The sequence below is a fragment of the Micropterus dolomieu genome, linkage group LG20 (assembly GCF_021292245.1).
Source record: "Micropterus dolomieu isolate WLL.071019.BEF.003 ecotype Adirondacks linkage group LG20, ASM2129224v1, whole genome shotgun sequence".
NCBI lineage: Eukaryota > Metazoa > Chordata > Actinopteri > Centrarchiformes > Centrarchidae > Micropterus > Micropterus dolomieu.
The window spans coordinates 2,584,989-2,591,871 of NC_060169.1; the positions used below are offsets into that span (position 1 = coordinate 2,584,989).

At 41.0% G+C, this 6,883-nt stretch overlaps 1 protein-coding gene across 1 annotated transcript in view; it reads left to right on the forward strand.

The window, feature by feature from the left end:
- Nucleotides 1–3,737: 3,737 nt before the first annotated feature.
- LOC123959436 (CD82 antigen-like) overlaps nt 3,738–6,883 on the forward strand; it is a 45,414-nt gene continuing 42,268 nt past the window's right edge. Inside the window, exon 1 of the mRNA XM_046033481.1 lies at nt 3,738–3,938. The gene's annotated coding sequence lies outside the window, so the exon portion shown is untranslated. The remainder of the gene's footprint in view (nt 3,939–6,883) is intronic.

Sequence of the window (6,883 nt, forward strand, 5' to 3'; positions counted from 1 at the left end):
CCATGAGCAGCTCACACTATGCTTGCTGTTGCTGCCTTAGTGTAAAACTGGAAAGACTCACTGCAATAACCACATCCTATAGGACTGTTTTACCTTAAGTGTGTCTTGGCTTGTTAATAGTTGTACACACCTGGACACTAATGTCTTGAGCATCTAAATGCTCTAGAGCTGAGTCTTATAAGTTTCATGCAGGTTGTGGGATACTCTTTATGGATGTGTTTGAAATATCTGTCCAGATTTATTGAGCTTGTCAACTACTAAACTGCCTGACGGCTCTGCCTAAGATTGTACGAATACCTTTTAATAAAGGCTGTTTTACCACTTGAAACTACTAAATGTACTTTCTTCACTTAAATGATTACATTTTTAAACCGTGTCAATGCTAAGTGCATTATAGGACGGACTGAAGAAGTATTTCTGTGTACACTGAGGTGTGACTACATTCAAAACACTTAATATTTCTGCTGTGTTGACATGCCCTAGTAATCGGAGGTGTTTGGTTTCAGTTTACTTGCAGTGAACACAAGTGTTGCAGCTCTTTTCTATAAAAGCTGCATTTATCAAGTTGCTGTAATGAAGTTTGATCTACTTCAAACTAGCCAACTGTGTATATATAAAGTGATAAACTAGCTAACTGTAAAGTAAACAACAAACCGTTATCTTGAAGATTTTAAACCTTCAAGATAGGGGCAGCTGTGGCTTGAGCGTGTTGGCCGTTAATCGGAAGGTCAGCGGTTCAATCCCTGGTTGCGTGTCGCAGTGTCCTTGGGCAAGATGCTGAACCCAGATTTGCTGTTCCACCAGTGTGTGAATGCTAGTCCCCGTTTGAGCACTTAGGCTCAGTGTATGACTGGTGAATGCAGATGTAGTGTAAAAAGCGCTTTGAGTGGTCGAAAAGACTAGAAAGGTGCTATAAAAGTACAGAGCATTTACATAAAAGAATAAACACAAGTACCATAACTCATATAAAGCTGATCCAAAGACCTGCATTTGGGCGTCTGGCCAAAAGCAAAGGGACGCATACCATTTACAGTCGAGGTTTCTATCAGTGTGGAAATGGGTGTCAAGGACACTAATTACATCCAGGGAAGAACCCTCGCTTGACAGGGTAGGAGGTCCCCCCACTATGCTGTCCTTTCATGACCTCAGGTGAAGATGCTGATTGTTCAGACTTGGGCTAACTTTTGCTATGTTTGCCCCTCCCGTCCAGAGTGAAACAGAAGACCTAAAACAGTGGTTTGAAAACTCTGGTGAACCCGTTTTGTTTTAAAACTCCGGGGTAGCGTTTCAGTGTGGACAAGCAAAAATGGAGGAAGCAGACGCTCACATTTGGCTTCCTGATAGGGTCTTGGATCAGTAATGCAAAGCAAAAACACAATGCTACCTACAGGGTTTTTATACAATAAAAGAATCAGATCTTAATGACATATTAGAAAAAGAAGAAATCAGATTTGGGTAACCCAGAGACGCCCCTCTAGTACAGAGAGTCCTTTCACTTTAGCCATGAAGGGGAAGATGAGCGAGGAGGAAGGTCACTGACAAGACTTGTGGTGAGGGTGTTGGAATCAGAACCGGAATCTGAATCATAATTGATTAAATTGAAACCCAACTCTGGAGCCCTTAAAGGCTTTATACTATTTTTTTTTTTCCCACATATGCAGTAGTCACTTCCCAGCACCTGTAAAAGCATGCTGATGTGTAAGATCAGCAGAATTCCCCTTTAGGCGACGCATCTGAATACTTCTTCTATCCATGACCATCTGATGCTTTCTTTTTGTGGCTTTGTAGAAAAAAAGAAATCAGGCCACTGTGGATGCGGCGTGACTCCCAGCGAGTGAGCTGTGAGGTCAGAGCTCACCAGCTCACACGGAGTCATTAATCCCGAGCGTCTCTCATCTGTTATAAAAACCAATCTGACGTCCAGCGAAAAACTGAGCGACTGTCTTCAGTCCTTCCTTTTGTTCAACGCCTGCAGCGTTAACGCACAATCTCTGCGATCACAACTGCACGTTCACCACAGGCTGTAGAATAACGCCATTTATTACAGGCTCGTGCTCCCTCACAGGCCGAACTGACTGTATGTGCTGTTTGTTGTGTGGAGGAGCATTGTAATCTTCAGACTGACCCTGACTTCACCACCCTCCTCCTCCTCCTCCACACTGACTGAATGGTGTTGAGCTGCTGAAGCAGGACAACAGAAATGTTACAACTGTTTCTGAATACATGTAGCCTACTAGAGCTGCAACGATTAATCGATTAGTTGTCAACTATTAAATTAATCACCAACTATTTTTATAATGGATTCATCGCTTTGAATCCTTTTTTAAAGAAAAAAACGTCCAAATTCTTTGATTTCATCTTTTCAAATGTGAATATTTTTGGGTTTCTTTGCTCCTCTATGACGGTAAACTGAATATATTTGGGTTGTGGACAAAAGAAGACGTTTGAGCTTTGGGAAACACTGGTCAACATTTTCCAACATTTTCCAACACTTTCTGGACCAAACAACTTGTCGATTTATTGCTTTGAATCCTTTTTTAAAGAAAAAATATCTAAATTCTTTTATTTTAGCTTCTGAATTGTGAATATTTTCTGATTTCTTTGCTCCTTTATGACGGTAAACTGAATATATTTGGGTTGTGGACAAAAGAAGATGTTTGACAATGTCACCTTGCGCATTTTACAGTGAAGCATTAGTAGCCTATTTTACTTTACATACATTTATTCATTTAGCTGATGCTTTTCTCCAAAGCGACTTACAATTACAAATACTTGCTGCTCCAGAGGTCACACGCCTCTGGAGCAGCAAGTGTCACATGTAGTTGGTGCAAACAAAAACTAAAGGTAAAGTTGATCATCTCTTTCTGCACTTTGTACACACAGCACCACATGCCTCAGTTTGACAGATTGACAGGTCTCTCACACCAAAGGCATGTGTCTTATCCAAAGCGCCATCACCACACCCACATTTTCACATAAGAGCGATTTGCCTTGGTAGATATTGCTTAACAGCACACATGAGCATAAATATAGAAATATAAATAAAGAAAAAGTACAGAGATTAAAAATGTATACAAAAAATACTAATACAACAAAATGCTATAAATAAACAGGATAATTAACAAGGAATGTGCAAATATTCACTATAAAAATTGACTAATTGTTTCAGTTGGCCACAGCCTGTTCACCCTGCTGCCTTCTGGGAAGAGATATAGAAGTTTCAGCTGCACCACCAGACTGCAGAGAAGCTTTTTCCTCCCAAGCTATCAGACTCTTAAACTTTAATTCATCCTCAGCACTGCTCCGGTGATTATAGTTTATTTCTGTTTACCTTTTTTTTTTTTTATATAATTGATTCCATATTAATGTATATTGTCTGCTATGTAGCAGAAAGGAGTTATAAAACTCAATTTCAGTCTAACTTGATTGTGACAATAAATCTATTTAAAACTTTAATTTGTAAACTAATAAATGTAGTAAAGTATCAATAATATTTCCCTCTTAAATGTGGTGCAGTGGAAATGTGGCATGAAAAGATAATACTCAGGTAAAGTGCTATACGTATAAATATAATTTGGCTACTGGAGTAAACATGCTGAGTTACTTTCCACCGCTGCAGAACTTTGAATCCTTGTTGTTCCGTGTTGGTGCGGTGCGCGCTCTGCGGGGATTTAAGGGTTAAAGGAGGGCACTGACTCGCGTTAGTTCCCATATCTGCCACATGGTGGGGACCGGGGCAGCCTCTGCTGCTTGCCAGCCCGTCTTCTGCTCCAGTCTGCAAACTCGCTGCAGCTTTTGTTGTTCCAGTCGAGCAGGAGGTCACGCGCAGTCCGAAGCAGTCCGCTCAGCGCACCGCACACAGGACCCCGCACCGCACCGCACGCAGCACAGCACCCGCACCGACAAACACTTCTCTCCGCAGTTCAGCTCAAAAACAGGTAAGTAACCTCCAGCTGGTGAAACATGTCTGCAAACGGAAATTGGTGCATATTTTTTTTTTGTTGTTTTTGAACACGAGGCGCAGAACGTGTCGTGCTCGATGGATTCAGATTGATCACAGAGTTTGTTGATTGATTGATCGATAGTTTTGAATACGGCGATACGTCACTTACATTTTCCTGGATTTAATCAAGTGAAGCAGGACTGGTGATGTGGCGCCTGATGGGATGATTTATGTATTTGACACAATGAAGCGCTTCACTGTATCAGACCACTTGTTACTGTGAGAGCAGCAGAAACACGCGTTCCCACTTCAGGACTGAAACAAACTCAACTCAAGTGCTTTTTTATTTATTTTTAATCTTTCAGAGGCTCTTGTGGGACGATACACTAAAGCAGATTGAAAGAAAATATAAACTGTACTAACTTTGTGAGACAAACGGGGCAGATCTGCTCTCTTTTAAAAACAGCTGTTTTCTGCATTTAATTTGGTGCAAACAGAAACTGTTGATCAAAGTTGATGATCTCTGTCTGGACTTCGTACACACACTTCCACACGCGGCTGTCCTACAGATATGATCAATATCCAATATTTTAAACCTTTATTTCACAATTTGTATGTGTTAAAGGTTTAAAGGATTCAGTTTTATTCCCAGAGGTGAAAACAAGAGGCCAACCTTTTGTTTTGTTTGTGACCCCCAAAAGCAAAACAGTGTCTGCTTGTGTCTCCTGGTTGTGGCCAGTTCAACCACAGTGTAATTGTTGCCTTTTATTTTAATTTTAGAGGCCCCAAAAGAACTAAAACGATCCCATATTTGTATGACCAGAAAAGGGCAAAGATTAGAGCACAGGCTAAAGCATAACTTTGTGTTAGCAGAAAGTGTTTGATTTTTAAAGCATCTAGAGACACTAAAACAGTCTAAACTTTACCCAATGAAAGTCTGAACTCAGGGATTCAGGTAAAGCGTTAATTCACAGAAACATATTTAAACGAGGAAATTAAATAAAAGCCCACAACAGGATGTTTTGGGTGGAAAAGCAAAGCTGCAACAAACGTTGACTACGACGACGCTGAAGTTAGCTTCCGATTCGGTAGTTGAGGGGAACTATTTCCTGATTTTTAAAAAAAGCACTATGCCAAGAGCTGTCAGATCTGAACTAGATTAACCCAGAGAAGCTAAAGTTTCAGTTTCAGATTTGTGAAAAGCAGCACGATACAATTCACAAGCAAACTCCTCTCTCTCGTTTCCATCGGCTTCTTCCTGCAACAACAACTCGCCTCTCACAAGATTTCAGAGCGAGAATTATCCTTGAGCGAGACTTTAGTTTCCTGTTAAACCCGGGAGTCCCTCGTAGGGATCCTTTCCATGTTGCTGTCAGACACCTGGTGTAACAGTCTGAGCCTGTTGGTATCAAAAGAAGCACTTTTTGTGGACGTAATTTTGACGGGTGCAGTTGCCCCAAAGGAATACGTTGCAGCTGCTGTGGCCGGTGTTATGCCGAATTTTGAATGCCTGCTGAGAAACTGCATGCAACTCCAAATACTGCTTTTAAACGCTGTAATATTCTTTGTGGGGTTCATCAATGTTGATAAACGATTTCAAGTATATGTTTTATGAACGTTTAGAGTCGGTAATATTTTATTACACTTATTAGAAATAGCATTCTTTGACATTCCACGTGCACAGCAAAGTGTCTGAAAAGCACCTTAAGAGGTGAATGCAGAATTCAGCGCAACACCAGTTCATCTGCGGGCTTTTTTACTTTGTGTTTTAAAGACTCTTTAGTTTCTCTGAGACTATCTAGTCCAGATTTGACAGCTGTAGGCACAGTGGTTTTTAATCAGCACCTGGTTTGCAGTTTTGTACAATCGCTATGACAATCCGTCCAATACTTAGCTCAACATCCGTCTGTGGGAGGCTATACAATTAACACATTTCGCGTTGCTTTGACACAAAACGTTCAGTGAACACAGATTTAAAATGCTTGAACGCCTGCACGAGGGAGAGGAAGACGAGTACCAGGACAAGGATAAGGTAGAGCGAGAGGATGTGTGGTGGCGCTCAAAGAAGGGCCAGAGCTTGGGGAATTGATGAAATAAGAGCTACTAACATAGACCATGTCATAAACCACGGGCTATCGTACAGAGAGGCTGGTGAACGAGTACAGCCGAACCTCAGCCGGGACACCGTGGCATCCAATGTCCAGACTTTTTGAGAAGCCATCTGGATGTTATGGGGCTCCTCCTGCTGCTAAGTGTAAATAATACTACCATGTATTCTAAAGAAACTGCACTGCAAAGCGTAATCTATGATCAATACGAAATGCTGTCTACTGTATAAGGGCGACCTGACACATATAAAATAATGCAGTTTCTGTAATTCCACCTGAAATTAGTGTTTTTATGACATTGTGCTATGATTGACTAAATGTTCCTGTTGGAAGAGAACGTGTGTTAGTGTTTTGGTGTGTATATATTAGTGTATTGAGTTAGAGTCTTATTGTATTTTGAAATTAATGTTAACATAACTGTTGTGTATTGGTGCGTTAAAAGTTTAGGAAAATTGTGTTGCAAGAATTGTCATAGCAATAGTAACAGACTGTGATGTGGTCTACATGGAAAAAAACAACAAAAAAAACATGAACCTGTGTTTTAAAAGAAACTTTAGCCTCTCTGATAATCAAGTCCGGTTTGCGGCTGCAGGCTGAAGCCGGCTGCTGCACGGATTCCAAACCTTGTGAAGATAGTGCAGAGGTTTAAAAATACTGAAATAGAACTTGAACTGAAGCCAGAGGGGAACCTCCATCGCTGACTCACCCGTATCTGAAATTTCATAAAAATCAATATTTCATCAAAGTTGCACAACGTCGGTTCCAGAGCTGCGTCCCCCCTTTTGAAGCTGAGTGAGGCTGTTTATGAGGGACCGGTCTGTGTTACAGATGG